Source organism: Cinclus cinclus, chromosome Z (assembly GCF_963662255.1).
Source record: "Cinclus cinclus chromosome Z, bCinCin1.1, whole genome shotgun sequence".
Classification (NCBI taxonomy): Eukaryota; Metazoa; Chordata; class Aves; order Passeriformes; family Cinclidae; genus Cinclus; species Cinclus cinclus.
The window spans coordinates 26,358,962-26,375,587 of NC_085084.1; positions in this window are offsets into that span (position 1 = coordinate 26,358,962).

A 16,626-nucleotide genomic window follows, 5' to 3' on the forward strand; every position below is an offset into this window, starting at 1 on the left:
AAACACAATGTACAGTATCAAAAATAAAATGTAACACACCACAACCTCTTCACAGCTCTACATACAAAAACACATAACTTCTGTTCCATCAAGCCCTGTGTTTCAGATCACTGAAAATCTACAAAGAAAACCTTGTTGAGAGAAAACTGCAGTAGATGCTAAGAAAGGAAAGCTCTCAATTTCTAATTCTGACCTTATTAATCAACTGTGCACTGGAGCTGCACAGTGCACTGGCATTCATACATAATGAGAACTGGGAAATCATTCTTGGCAGACACATTGTATGAGGAACGCTGGACTATTTTAAAACCTCACTAATGAGAATCAAGGACTTTCAAGTCCTCTTGCAGAGTTTCTACTCTCCTTTGTCTAACTGTGCTGGTTGGGAGTACAGTGCTCTTTCCTCATCAATTGCTTTGCAAAGAGATGGGTAAATCCAGCTGAACCAGCTCCTAATTCAGCCCCTTCTCACTGTTGCTTCCTCTTGAACTGAGTGAACAGGTGACAGGATTTGTGCTTTAGCTTGAGTAGCATTTGTAACAGTGAAGCTGGAGGAGTATGTGAGCATCAGGAGATATTCTCCCTTCACAGTATTCTGAGGAACTGAGCTGAACAGATTCATGGATTTTTATTTCAAAGGACCAGCTGCCTCAGCATAAAATCATAAAATGTGTTGCATGCTACTTTTACATGGGGAAAGGATAATTACCATCATCAGTCACAGAGCTGGAGATTGAATTTTACCAGAAAGAGAAAAAAAATATCTTTTCATGTAGTGATAACCACATGGTGATATGGGAAACCTGATGGAGATGTGCAGCAGGTGATTGGGAATGCCTGGGTAGAATCACAGCCAAAGGAATTTGGACAGTAGTGTCCCAGGGAGAGCTGCAGCTGTGTTAGGTTCAGATTGCATAAAAGTCAGTCTCTCATTATCTCATTGTGTTTTTCTAGATATCACTAAGTTATCAATATAAAAATAAGCTCCCACCTAGAAATTTAACTCCCACTCCCTTTCTATGGATATTGATTTTCTGAGTTGGTGTGAGAGTGTGATAGGCAACAAAGGCAAACATGAAAGAAAGATAATTTCAGTGGGTTTTTTGTTGTGTGACTGTTTGCCTATGCTGTGTTCAGGGAAAGGAAATTTTCATTCAATACATTCAATATAAACAAAAAGATAACATCAAAGATATACCTGGTTTGCATAATCAATTTTGCTTCCAGAGCAACATTTAAAGACAATCAAAAAATCAAACATGCTAAAAGACAAACACACACTAAACAAATCTTTAAAAGTCAGCAAAGTACATGTTTAAAATACTAGTTAAGGAGTTTCTAATCATGGTAGATCTCAGCGTTGATATTCTTCCTTGATACACACCTCTCCTTTAAAGGAAAACAAAACTACCAATTAAACTGCACACACTTCAGAGCATGTCTCATATCCAGAATCTGTGCATGCCATGTTTGGCAACCAGTTACCAGTTTGACATATGTATTATAAATCATGTCATTTTGAGCACCTGCCTATCAGCACTTAGTGTTTAGTTTTCAGTTTCCCTAGACTGCTCCCTATTTACAAAATTATTATTTAAAAGTTAGTATTCTAAACATAGATGCCATGTTAGTATTAATTAGGCCATACTAAAAACAACAGCAACTAACAATGTATTTTGTAGATACAGCAGATATAAGACCATGTTAATTTATTTCTAAAGACAGAAAGTCCTGAAAGGAAAAAATCCTTGAGGAATTTCACAGGTTCTTAATGAGTGGACTGGAAAAGACAGAGGTGATAAATGCAGCAGTAATCAACGCTGAAGGAGAAAAATGGGGTATTTGTACATATTAAGTCTAAATTAAATGTACTAACAAACAGGTACATTGATAGTACTCTGGATGACACTACAATGAAAAGTCACAATTCTGCTAAAAGACTGAGGCAAATGCTTACTTAGGCACTGCTGGTAAATTTTAAAAATTATTGCAAGCAAATTGAAAATAGGAAAGAAGAAACTTTTATTTAATCAAGTTCTGCATTTGCACTTTCAGTGACTTTCCTGATTTGTTAATTTTCATCAACTCACATAAACATTAAAATAGCAAACTTTTGCACTTGTTTTGTTGCTTTCTTTGCTGAAATTTACACTTTATTTAAATAAATAGTTCTTTAGTTCCACAGGCATTTGTTCTCTCTTTTTTCACTTTTTCTTTTATTTTCTTTATTCTAGAAAAGAGTCCAACAATTCATCTGTATTTATTACATTCTAATATTCTTTATAATAATTCTTCTACCTGCAGATTTTCATTTTAAGTTTGGGCCAAACTATATTTGGACTGAAGTAGGTATTTAATCGAAACATAACAAGAAGTATTTTAAATTAAAGACTAAATGGAAATAACTATATTTTAAATGGAGAAGATTGAAGAAGGAGCACTAAATGGTAGAAGGCAAATTTTAAGCCCATATTCAAACAGGGAAGCAAGAGAATCTAGAAAAGTACAGAAAAATCAAATCCACTCCAATACATGTAGGGTTTTATCTAGTAGTAGTAGTAGTAGTAGTAGTAGTAGTAGTAGTAGTAGTAGTAGTAGTAGTAGTAGTAGTTCCTCCTAAAAACATTTTGAAGCATGGGAGGGACAGGAAGTTTATTGTGCACAGCCAGTGTGGATTTATGAAGAATTTTTACTTCATCACCTGATTTGCTCCCCTGATGAAAGAGCCACCACCATGCACAGGTGACATTTATCTTGCCTTTCTACACCACCTCCTCTAGTATTTTGATAGACAAACTGGAGCTGGGGAGGCCCAGAAGGAATCTCATGGAGACAACACAGAAACATGCTAAATTTTACACTTCAGGTGTAATAGCCCAGTGAAACACTGCACTCAAGGGACTGACTGCATGGGAGCAGACCTGCAGGAAAAGGAGCTGGAAGTCCTGGTGGAAAAACTGAACAGTCAACAGTGTACCCCTGTGGCAACCCACCCTATAGCACTTATTTTTCATGCATCAGCTGGAAGCAGAAAACCAGAACTCTGGCATCTTCAGTTTCACTCAGTTTTCAATGAAAGGAAAAAAAAAAAGGTATTTGCTCTGAAGCAGTTTACTATGGAAAAAGTACTGAAAAAATATTTTCTGCATGGAGGTATTCAGAAAGATTTGGGGTTTTTTGTTAAATATATCTACATTTGCTGCACTGAAAATACTGAAAATAATACACATGCTACTTTACCTATAATAAATGTAATAGTACTTGTAGCACATTGCACTAAGAGACTTTTATAAAGCTTGACCTGACTTAAAAATTTGAGCACTTCCCAACTTTCTAATTTTGTAAGCAGTTACACAACCTTTAATTTCCATATCTGATGAAGGTCATGGGTATAGGACATAACTTGATTTATTGAAATAAATTGTCAGGGTCATAGTAATTTCAAGCCTTACCTTTTGATTTTCATATTTTTGCTTTTTTTTCTTAAAAAAATGTACATTTAATTTAAATGAACATAATGATGTTTATTTAGACTACTTTCTGTGCATTTAATATCAAACAGTATATTTGAAAAATTAGAAGGATTCATCAGAAAGAGAGGGAGGATTTATTAAGGATTTGCTATTTGCAAAATCTTTGAAGAAAAATACAAATTAGTTGTCTGCAAGGGGAGACATGATAACAGAGTACTCAGCAGTCCTCCATGCCTTCATTTTCTCCTATGAAAAAGAGTGTCTAATATTATCATCCCTTATCCTGTCCAACAGTCCTGCCCAAGCATCCACCTTTAGCCACACTCCCATCATTTCTCATATTCTGCTCTCATGACAGAGGAACACTCTCAGACTTTCTCAGCACAACACCCTGTGTTTTGTAGCTTCCCAGTTTCCATTACTTTTTACCTTGTTTTCTGAACCAGTCACCAGTTATTTGGTCACACTGAGTTTTCTGTAAGTCTTGCTCTTTCTCTGTGAGCCATACTCCTAAGACTTATGATTTAGAAGCCACTTTCAACCATTTATTTATGTAACCTACCAGCAAGGGCCATACGATGGAAAGAGTTTATAGTATATCAGTTGCAAGATTTCTCAGGCCAAATCAGTAGCAAATAATATTCAGTTTAGTCCTTTCATGTTGTGAAGCTCACACAAAACAAAAGCAATGTGCACTTTTTAAATTGATATTTTGTTCTGACAAATTCCTTGCTAATCTAAGATAAAATGTCAAAGTTATTTGTATTTCATTTGAAATATTAACTCTCTACCTCTTGTAGCAATATTCATATTGTAAGAAAAGATAATTCTGAGACCAAAGACTGAATGAAAGTGTCCAGGATTTTCTAAGCATGTTGCTGTCAGCTAATATTTTCCTTTGATCAGGAAGCTCTAAATTGTATTAACTATACATGTGATCTCTGCAACTATTTTTCTATCATCGTCCAAGAGTGAGGCAAATGTTGAGTGAGACAGGGAGTTAGTTGCCAGTTACACTGTCTGATTCAGGCTGCATTTAAATTATATATAACTTAAAGAAATGTTATTGGCAATTATACAATCCATTACACTGCTTCTTCAGTTCTCTTTTCCACTTAACAGTGTCAGGGATGGACCATAATTGCATGTACTTTTTCTCAACCACAATGTTTTCTGGTTAGTCATAGGAGTGAGTTAAAAACTGCGGTTCAAACATCTATAACTGTCTACAAGATTGGCCAGCACTAGATATTTCAATACAAAAGAGCTTTATACTGGACCAATGGAAGATAAATTACCTCTTTGAAAGTTTCATCCTAATGTGTCATAGTCAAACACTAGTTTAAATCCTGAAGAAATAAAGTTTTTAATCTTGCCAATGTTTATTAGTAACAGTTTCACAACTAGAGATGAGTAGAAATGCCCTATATTACCGTGTATCTTTCACATCCTATGGCAATGAGATGTTCTCTAACCACTCTGTGTTCTCACAGCACTCTGCAGCACAGCATCATTGTACCAGTGTTGCTGACATACCTGTAAAGACATTTTGAGGTAAGTCAAAATGTGCTTACAAGATCGCACTGCATGGATACGCACACTGGGATTATTTTCATGAGACATTCTGTTTTGTGTCCATTGAGCAGTCATACTATGCAAGTTCACATTTACCATCTTAGAATGAAGCATCACAGAGTTAGGTTGGAAAAGGCCTCGATCAAATCCAAACTATGACCAAACACCACCTTGCCAACCAGACCATGGCACTAAGAGCCATATCCAGCATTTCCTAAAACATCTTCAGAGATGGTGGCTCCATCACTTCCATGGCCAGCTGCATACAATGTTTAATCACCCTTTCTGTGAAGAAATTCCTCCTATTGTCCTACCTGAACCTTCCCTGGAGCAGGTTAAGACTGTGTCCTGATGTCTTGTCTGGTTGCCTGGGAGAAGAGCCTGACCTCCACCTGGCTATCAGGGAGCTGTAGAGAGCGATAAAGTTGCCCTTGAGCCTGCTTTTCTCCAGCCTAAACACCTGCAGCTCCCTCAGCTGTTCCTCAGACCCTTCACCAGCTCCACTGCCCTTCTCTGTAGAAGATATGCAGAGAAAGAAAGCAATATAAAGGAACAGTGGAAAATGCAGGAAATTGAAAATAATGCAAAAATATGGCGCACTATTTTAACTCATGAAATATGAGACAGTCTAAATACTTCCTGACACCTCATTCTAATGACAAATACTGTAACAAGAAACATAACTGGTACAAATTATTCCATTCACTTTACAAAGATTATGAGAACAGGAAGAGATGCAAAATTAATCAGTGCTTTTTGTATAGTTTTTTTCATGAAGTGTTTTTTAGACATATGATTTAAAATGAGTAAATAACAAATCTAACTTAGCCATTAACTATAATATAAGAAACTGGTAAAAGATTTTCCTTAAATTGATTATTCCAATTTTTAAATAAAAATCATTGAGCAAGTGGATTGCTGTTAAATAATTTTTTTGTTCATTCCAGCATAGCTTTTTTTCTGGTACAGCATATTGTATTAACTTTCTTCCTTCTAGGAAAAGCTCCACTGGAGCAAGAATCACATTTAACTCAAAAGAACAAAATTCATCAGGATTTATTAATAGGTTTCTGCTAGTGTACTGCAAGAACATTCTTCAGTACTCTAAATATTCTGGGGAGCATATTTTTGTTTGTACCTAATCAGGTTTTACCCAGTTGTGAAGACTGTTACAGAGCAAGGCTTTTTGTTAATAGCAATGCTATTTTCAATGTAATCAATTTGTCAGAATGGTACCTTTGCTGGCACAGAATGAAACAAGCAGAGGATATGTGCTCCTTTAGGCAGCCTCACTGCAACAGCTGTTGGCACTGAACTCACTGAGAGCTCTTCAACAGTGCCACTGAGGTTTGCCATAGGCTTACCTCACCTTTTGGACCTTGTTAGCTTCCAGCTATTCTTTTCTTACATGATCCTCACACTGAGGAACAAGGTTCATATTCCTTTATACTTGTATCAGTAAGCAGTTTTTGAAAAACAGTGCTGCTTCCTCTTCTTGTTACCTTCTAAGGACATGCACAAGGCTTTCCACCATGACTGCTTCAATTTTCACTCATTTTGTGTCATAAGATATAGCCCAAGAATGACAAGGCTGTGGCTATTGATGCATTGATGTCTATCCAGAGATACAACACAAGATAAATAGTGGTGTGTTCCACATCCTTTTTTTTTAGCAAAAATTGAGCAAGGAAGAGCTGCTAATTTCTCTCACAGGCATTTCTGGCACAGGTGCACATCCTGTCTTATTACCATCCCTAGTGGAGTAATGGCAATAAAGGATCACAAAGCCACTAAACAATTCTGGCTGGAAGGGAGTTCAGAAGACCTCCAGTCCACCCCCCTGCTCACAGCAGGTCCAGCTGGGGTCAGACCAGGTTCCACAGGAAAAACTTTGTGTTTTGTAAACTGACATAGGGATTGCACATCCTCCCTGGACAACCCGTGCCATTGTTTGGTTGCCTAATGAAGAAAAAGCTTTTTTGTCCCTTTAATGAGTCAGAATATGCTGTTGCTGTTTGTGTTCATTGTTTCTTATCCTCCTGCCATGCGCTGTTGGGAAGATCACAGCTCCGTCTTCTCAAAAATCTCTTCAGAAGTATTTACTATATTTTGGTCCTTCCCTCCCAAAAAAACACTAGTTGAGGCTGAACAAGCCCAGTTTCACTGCAAGTGATCAGTGTACTTCTGAGTAGAGCAGGGTACAGATTTTCCTCCACTCATTGACTGTGCTTCTCTCAATACAGTCCTGTATGTTGGTGGCCTGTATTTCTGCTTGTTCTGCTATCCCATGTACAGGACTTAGCACTGAATCATTGACTTTCACAAGGTTGGCTGTTTCCTCCTATGGGTACAGGTCTCCATTTGGTGGTAGCTTTGTTGTCCTTTCTCTCCTCAGCTCCCTGGATTGTGGAGTATGAATGTCATACAGCCAGGGAAGCTGGTAATTTTTACCACTGCAAATAACAGTGCTTTAAAGAGGAACTCATAACTCATGTGTTTCTTCACTTGACAAGGACTCATAAACTTGTTCAAAGCACAGCATTCTCCCTACACAATTGCATAAATTCTCTGTGCTTCTCTATACACGTGCCAAGGAACACAGTAAGTCATACTTTTATTAATCTGCACACATTGCAACTTGGTCAGTAAAATAAACCTCCTCATTTGTCAGTAAAGATTTAATATCAAGCACTTTGTGCTACCATAACCTTATAAAACTGCAAGCTAGAATGTGAGCATAGGGAATAAGCATATTTTTTACGGTTATTTATATGAAGCATCTCATGTAAATCAATGAAAGTATTCATGAAATTAGAAAGATTTCAACCTAGCTCTGGAATGCTGTTGTATGTGCAAAATACTGCACACAATTTTTTTATGCGTCTGTTAAAAGAAGTAATGTGATATAAACTATAATCATCCATTCCATGCTTGGTTTTGTCTATATATAGGGAGTTCATGTGATTCCAATTTGACAAATTCAGTCTTATGAAATGGATAGGCTGGAATTCTGTATGGATTTCAAGTATTTTGTAAAGCAAGCCACAACATTTTCAGGAAAGTTAACAAATAAAATATGCATATACATTCAAAAATCCTACTTCGCCATGGTTGGCAAAACCCAAGCAGACTGTTTTGAAAAGAAAATATGCATACAAAAAAAGCAAAGATGCAAAAGTTGTGAAGTACCAGTACCTAGATAAAAAATTCTAAATACAAAAATGAAATACAAACATATAATAATCACCTCTCTTTAGGTGCTACTAAAAAGTGATGTATAAATCTTACACCCCAAGTCTTCCTTCTGTTTATCTCAAACCTCCTCTTTAACGTTAGAGTTTCAGGCCTTCCTCCTTCATGCCTCCATCTCTTTCATCCTTCCATCTCCAGAGCAGAGGCCAGATCAGCTCCCTCTGCTCTGGAAGTTTTGCTCTTTAACCGCTGTAACTCCTGCCTTGACCACTGATGCTATTTCTCCTTATCTTGCAACATTCATTTGTTCAAAATTTTAAGCATTGTTTTTTCATTTCTGACCCTCACAGGCCTTAGAAACTATTCTTGCTATTATTTCTACTATTATTTTTTTATCCCTGTGCTATTACAGCAGTAGTGCAATGCAGATGGTTTCATCATCACCTGGGTACCTGCTGAGTGCTCAGCACTGACAAGAATTATTCTGTGCATCACGAATGAAGTATTACAACAACCAGTTCAGTCTCAGCTAACTCCAGCCCTTTGGTCAGCAGAGACATGGGACCAGTGACTAAAAACTGTGCATTCACCTGGAAAAAAAGCTACATGTTCACTTGTTACTGTTATCCCAGAAAACAGGATGACAGAAGTTAATGGAAGGACAAGTGAGGTGATCTGGTGCCTCTTGGAGTTAAGGAGAAGGATCAAAAGGAGCATCAGCATTCATAGACTGACAGCCTTCAGCCAGACTTCCAACCTGTACAGCACAGGCTGCACCAGTCAGCAAATAATTAATACAGAAAAATTAGATCTATTTTGGATCTCAATTAAAAAAACAATACTATTTCTAATTTTCTAATCTACAAGAAATTCTCAGATCTCCTTATGGAGATTATAGCTGATTGTGTCCCTCTTCTGTCCTCCCTTTTCTTCTCTCCTGTTCTAAATGCTTGATGTCACTTGCTTTAAGAATGACCTCCCTCTGTTATCACAGCATTACATTGTTATTTTAATAATTTCTGGTTTAATCCATATTAAAAGGTATTAATCCTTAAATTTAAAGAGTTCATAATAGTGAAGACAGATTATTCTTCTTCAGAGAACAGAGGTATAGAACTATTTTTACAACAGCAAAGGCAAGTTTTACCTTCTCATTTTCAAAATTTCCCCTTAGATTTTCTCCAACCTGACTCTGTCAATCAACTTCTACCTAATTTATCTGGGTTTCCTCTTACCTCTCTCATGACTGTGCAGAACTATTCCTTTTTTTTGGGGAGGGGAGGTGGAATTTCTCAAGTTTTCTCTCATTTAATCTCTCTCTTATCTTTACATTCAAGTCATATGGATCACAATCAGCTTCTCTAGCTTTATTATTTTCTCCTGACACCACTGTTATTCTATTGACACAGTGACAAAGTATTTGCCTCTGTTTTTTATTTTGACATTAATTTCTTTCTAACCTATCACACCACTCTTTTGTCACTTTCTGCATGCACCAAGGATACGGTTGTTGGTTCTGCAAGTTTTCATCTTGCTATCACTCTTGTCTTTCAGAAAAAAAATAGAATTTTATGAAACTTCATGTTAATGTAACTATATAAAAACAAATTGAACTGTTTTGTTCCGTTCATGCCTGAGTGTATCTCAGAACCAAATGTATCTTCTGAAAAAAAAAAAAATCTGAATTTCAAAGTCTTCACAGGATTAGGACTTTCATGGCTTCTTATGTCATTTTAAACATCGCCTGCAGTGGAGGAACTAGAAAGTGCGGATAAAGGAATTACATATGTGTATAAAGTAACAATATGCTGAAATAACTGCAAATAAATTAGAGATAATTGATGAGAACAATTATTTTAGTAAATTAATGGGTAAAAATAATAATGACAGTGTGTTATTTTTCGTCAGTTCCTCTGGCTACCATTTATCTCCACAGTGGTCTGGAACATTGCAGGAGGGCATTAAGCATATGGACTCTCATGGCTCTCTTCTAGATATATTAAAAAAACCAAAAAGGAATGTACTCCTTTACAACAGCTGTAGAGGAAATAAAAAAACAGAAAATCACAGGCAAATTTGGATGTTCACTGGGATAACAATAAAGATGTAACTTCTGATATGTTGTGTAAAGATGCCAAGAGTGGCTCAAACAGGAATTTAGATGAGGATGCAAAAATGGCATAGTTTTAAATGATAAAAATAATACTTGGAAATTATTATTGCTATGAGAAATATCTAATTCAAAATGGGAAATTTGCTATATTTTATTCTTTAAATACTGTGATGCAATGAATAAAAATACCACCTTGAGAAAGGGAATGGTTCACACCCTTCTCTTCAGAGGTAGAAGTACAGAAGAAACAGCAACATGCATCTGCAGAGGCAAAAATATCATGGGATGACATCTTGGCCTCTCTCACAGTTGGTCTCTCACATCAGGTCCTGCAGACCATGTGCCTCACAGGGTATGTTAGTTGAAAAGTTTCAGGTCTCCTCAGTAAAATCACCCTGCATTTTATATCAAATTTTACATCAAATTTTACAAGATTGTCTTCACATGTGGGAGATTCTTCTCTTGACTGCTTTAAAGCTCTCTTTTATACACTACAGCTCCTCAAATTTTCTATAGAGCTGGAAGGAAAAGAAACATGTGTGTTCAGTTGAAATAATCTATAAAAGGAAATAGAGCTGTAGGTTTGGTGACGGTGCAATTCATGATTCATTTCTTTCATTACTGTCTCTTTCTTTGGAAAGGGACTTCATAAATTAATAGTGATTCCAAATCTTTTGGAATCCTGGCTTTTACAACACACCTGCTAGTGAACTTTAATAATCTGTCTTCAATGTAGAATACAATATAATTTCTATTTTTAGCACTCTTCTATTTAGCAAATATTTCCTGAGTACTAAATACTTATTTCAGTAGGGAGGAATTTAATCCTTGACTGAAATGACCAGTTGCACAAATGCATAATGAAAGAAAGAAAGCAAAGCAGCTGTAAATGATCAAAAAGAAACATATTTATGTAAGATATCATTATGTTCCTACCTGTTTCACTGTAATAATAAGCCAAATGGACCATAGACCATCTGCATGCATAAAATATTTCCACCTTAGGGAACTCCTTTTTGGTTTGAAATGTAAATATGATCTAACTGCTGTGCTTTCATTTTAATTTCAGTGGTGCTTTTGCTCTGAACAATTTGAGTTCACTGTCATTTCTTCTCTGTAAGAATTTTGAAAGAAATTGCTCTTCTGGAATCACAAATACCACAAACATGGGAGTTACAGTTTTGTATGCTGCAGTTGTTTTATGAATGAATAATTGTAAGACTGAAGCCTACCCTTGTATTTCTTGTACATGTCCACTAGAAAACTACGCCAGAAGGTCGTATATTGCTCAGTAATGAATCCAAATTAGAAATGTAAAGGAGGTGTCCCTCTTTGTGTAGCAAATACCTTCACCACAAACCTATTTCTAACCTTTGAGGATTACAATTTAATTTTCAATTACAATGACTACAAGACAGAGATATATGGTGAGAGGCAAAAAAATATTTCAACACACAGGGTCCAGACATAAGAATTTCCTGTATAACTGTTTTCTCTTCGCTTATTAATAATGGGCTTGCTATTTAGTACCAAGCACTAAAGAGCAGGAATGTGGACGTGTGGAAGCCCTCAGACTTGCACAGGGAAAATTTCACAAATTTTTTTAGTCTTCCTCTCTGCTACGAAATTGACTGTCAACTCCTAACCACAAGGCCTGGAGGAGTTTCTGAGTTAATGGAAGTGCTTTGTTTAGTGCATGTTGTTGACATTTTCTGGATATATATTCAGTACTTTTCTTGTTCTAAAAAGTGAAAGTGGTTATAACCACTGAGTTGATAGTTATTTTCTAATAGATAATTTAATGTGATTTTTGTACAACACTACTGTGTAGCAGGAGCCTGGATATGAAATCTGGAAGTGACCATGCTTGTAAGAAGCAAGTCTGACTAAGAAATGAAAGAAACCTTTGAAAAATTAAAAATTAAAAAAATGGAAACCTTTTTCTTGTTCTAAGAATTTGCAAAAATCAGTTTCATGAAGCCTTTCTCTCAGCTATGTTTACTTTCATGTCGTTTGAGTTCCAGTAGGACACGTGAAAGGTGTGTAAAAAGGAAAAAGGATTTAATCATATTCTGGAAAGCACTGACATCTGCTCCGTCCATCACAAAGGGATGACAGCCCTCATGCATCTCCATAGCACTGAATGGACTTTAGGCTTGTCAGTAGGAACATGCTAGGCAGACATAACCTTAATCCTACAGACATTCTTTCTGTCTCCAGAAGCACTCATTGTTATTTTCCCTTTTGGCAGTACTACAGGGTTAATTTTAATGAGTACAGTAACCATACTGTATCCTGTAGTCACAAGAAATTTCCACAAAACGGATGAGGAGAAAGTGGAGAGTTTAGCAACCTTTAAACACATGCTTTTATGCAAAAAGATTTTTGTTTCTGAAATAATCCAAAATAACCAATTTTCAGTGGGTAAACATCTGGATACACATGACAAAATTGGACAAGAATTATAGGCCTTAACACACAAATAAATACCTATTAAGCAAGCATTTGAACACAAATGCCCATCTAGCATGTGGTATCTTCAGTTACGTATTCTGCAGCAGCTGTTTTTTTGTGTTCTTTCGGACATACTCTCCTGTTCGCAGATTTCAAGACTGACCAACACTTCTAATCACAATTCTACCTGACAGTTAGGAATGGTTTACTTGTTATCTGTGCTAGAATGTGAACAACAATCATATCCAGCTATTTTCTCATCCTATTGAAAGAATTGGCCAAAACAAGCCAGTAAAAGAATTGGCTTTATTTGTGTTTACATTTTCTGTGACATTAGCAATATTTCAGTGAATTTATGAAAACCAGACCAGAGAGTAAAATTTTTATATAATTTTAACATTTCTTAAAAACTAAAAGTTGTTTACCTATTTTTATCCACATTATGCCTAGATAAATAATTCTCTTTACAGTGAGTGCAAGTGCAGTACACTAACTCACAAGCAGCTCTAATGACCTTTTTAAAGATTCCCTTCCAATTTAGTTCAGTGTACCAAAGGAAAAGTGCCGCAGGACTGTACTATTCTTACAGCTGGAAATCCATGATGGAGGCCTCTGAAAGTAATTGTAAACAAATTTTAAAAGACACATTTTGAAAATGTTTCAGCAGTTAGCGGTATACATCCATTTGGTCTCTACTGAGACTAAAGAAAAATTACCTATACAGAGCTTTCTTTTTGGCTGTCACTAAGCTTGTCAGAAGGACACAGCTTCTAGGAGATGGGACCATATGTGCAATTTTGTAGAAGACTATGATGCTGGGAGGGTGCAATGAGAGACGAAGGTCTAATATCACCTTCTCTAACACTGACTTAAATTAGAACTTCATTCAGCAAGTGCAACTTTCCCCAGACTGAAGTGAAATGAAAAAAGTGCAGCTGTCTCCATGAAGAGCTCTGTGTTGTCTGGACTGGGGTGAGTTCAAGCTGACTGTGTGAACAGAAAATGGAAGTAGGTATAATGAATCAAACCAAGTATCATATGCATCTAATCCAGTCCTCTGTCTCAAGCCTACATTCTAGGCTTAGATGTTGCTGGAGGTTGGTTTTTTTCCCTTTCCCCTCTCTGGAATTTTCCCCATTGTCATGCTAAGATACCTCTTGATTAGGCCCTGGTGGCAGGGGGAAGGGGACAGGGGAGGGAAGAGAGAAATCCCTCGATATCCAAACATCCAGAAGAGCAGACGGATGGCTCTGGCTCATCCCATTTCCCCCGCAGAGTTCGGACGAGAAGGACGATCGCCGCCTTGGCCCTATCCCTACCATCCCAGTGCTGGGAGCCATCCTCACTGCTGTCAGACCCTGCCCTGCTCTCTTCTCACTGTGAACTACCACCATCCAGCACTCTGCTGAGCACCAGGACCCACACCGTGAGCGGAGGGCTCTCTCCATCTCTCTCTCCCCCTGGGACAGCGCTGCCATCACCCCCAGCCCTCCTGCGGCTCTGCGGGACCTGCCCGCCCCCAGCACCGGGAACTGCAGCTCAGGGAAAAGGTGCCTGCAGCCAGAAAGGACTGGGACTGAGTTATTGTTCTGTTTGTGGGCAATTTCATAGCTGTTGTTGTTCTTGTTTGTCATGTTAGATATACTAGTAAAGAACTGTTATTCCTATCCCCATATCTTTGCCTGAGAGCTCCCTTAATTCCAAAATGATAATAATTTGTAGGGAGGAGGGATCACACTCTTCATCTCAAAGGGAGGCTTCTGCCTTTCTTAGTAGTAAATACCTGTCTTTCAAACCAGGAAAGATGTCTAAGGATAAAACAAGAGCAAGACAATTGTGCAGTGATAACTCCCAAGAAGAGCCCCTTGCATTCAGCATTTTCCACATGAAGAAGGCAGGACCTTCTTCCAGGGTATAAGGTGCTTTTCTCATGCAAAATCAAGCACTTGAGATGCAGGAGGCAAAGGTAAATTATGTCCTAATTTCATGTAAATTAACACTTGTCTTGAAATTACTTCTAATAATTGTTATACAATAATAGAAAAAAATAACACGTGACATCTATGGCCCTATGTAGACAAGTTTTTTTTCCCTGAAGATTTTATCTTACATGAGATATATATCCTCTGGTAATCATTGTGTGCTGAAAGATCACATATTCTGAGCTTTTAAATTGCCAGTGAGAGTCTCTAGATTGTAAGTTTAGCGTATATCATATCTTTAGATACTTGAGGGCATATTCTATGGATTAATTTTGCACAGTTAGTGTGATTTTTACAAAAGTTCACCCAGAGAGCAATTGCTTCATGTTGGATAATAAATTTAAGTCTTTTATTCTTTCTGACAAATCACTTTGCTGCCAAAGCATTTGAAAAGTACACAGCTCTTCTGTTTCTAAGGTGCAGTATATTCATCATTCAATCCTTCACTGGACTACAAGATATCTAAGATTCCAGGGTCACGTTCTAAAATGTTGCTATAAAATCATTCTTGTTCTAAAAATCTCTAAAAGAGATTATTTCTGCACTTATTTTTCAGTGTCTTTTCTGGAAACAAGAATTTTAAAATTTGACTTGGAAAATATCAGAAATATCTGTGGTTTAATGCCATCTTACTGTTGACAGAGCAGCCAAAACACTTGAGTATGGATGGGCACTGCTGAACCATATACAACCTTGTGCATCTTTATTATTCTCTGTATGCACACATACACATTCATACACATGTATAAACATGTATAGCTACACATCTGTATGCATGCATTTGTTACTAATAAAAGTATCTGTTGGCATTTTTGTAAAATCTTCAGTTTATTTCTGTCATTAACTGACATAATAAAAAATAAGAAATTAATGGAGTTCTGGCAGATTTTCATTGAAGATACATGCAGTCATATTCCCCTCAGTTTTAATGGTCTTGCAAGAAATATGTTTTATCAAAAGCATAAATGCAGATATATATGCCCATCTGGATGTTTCTATATGTTTATTAAAATAGTGTGTGATATTTCCCTAAAGCAACTTGCTTTTCTATCTTTGTTATCAGAACATCAGAAGCTAAAGAGGAAAAATGAAGGCATTGTAACATTTTTTAGTACTTCAGTGTCACTTGTTAGTCTAGTCTTTTTCCAATCAGATTTAAAAATTGTTACAAGCAAGTTTAATTACCTTTGCAATAAAAAAATTAATTTCCTTTAGAGACTTAACATTGTGATTAAAAATACCACGGTGGGTCTATAACACATCTCTGAGAGTCATTCTGCAAATATTTTTAGGGCTATTCAAAACACAGCATAAATAAATTATTTATAGACAACTGTCTAAGACAAAATAGTCTTCATCACTACTTGGATGTATTTCTTGTATAGTTTACAAATAAAATAGTGGAAAAGAATAAAGAGAACACTGTAAATTTTGTTCTTATGATGCATGAGAAAATATTTTTATACAAAGAGAAAACACCTAAATTATTACATAACCTCTTCAGAAAATAAGAAAAACAGACACTTTCATGGCTGATTTCATCTAGTATTCATGCATTGTTGGTTACTGTAATTTCCATAGTCAACAAGAAAAAGGTGTTTGGGATTTTTAAGAATTCAAACACATGAGGACTTTCTACTGACCCTTCTAAAACTTGCAGGTACAGTCATGTATGTGCCTGCACTACACATAGAACCCCTCTGTGTTCCCAGCTCATTCCATAGACCTTGATACAAACAAGTTAGTTATCCAGCTGCCAAGATTTCATGACTTATAACTGCAAAATTTTCTACCTGCTGGAAAGAGGAATTAGCCTTGGGGAATTGTAGGATGTTAA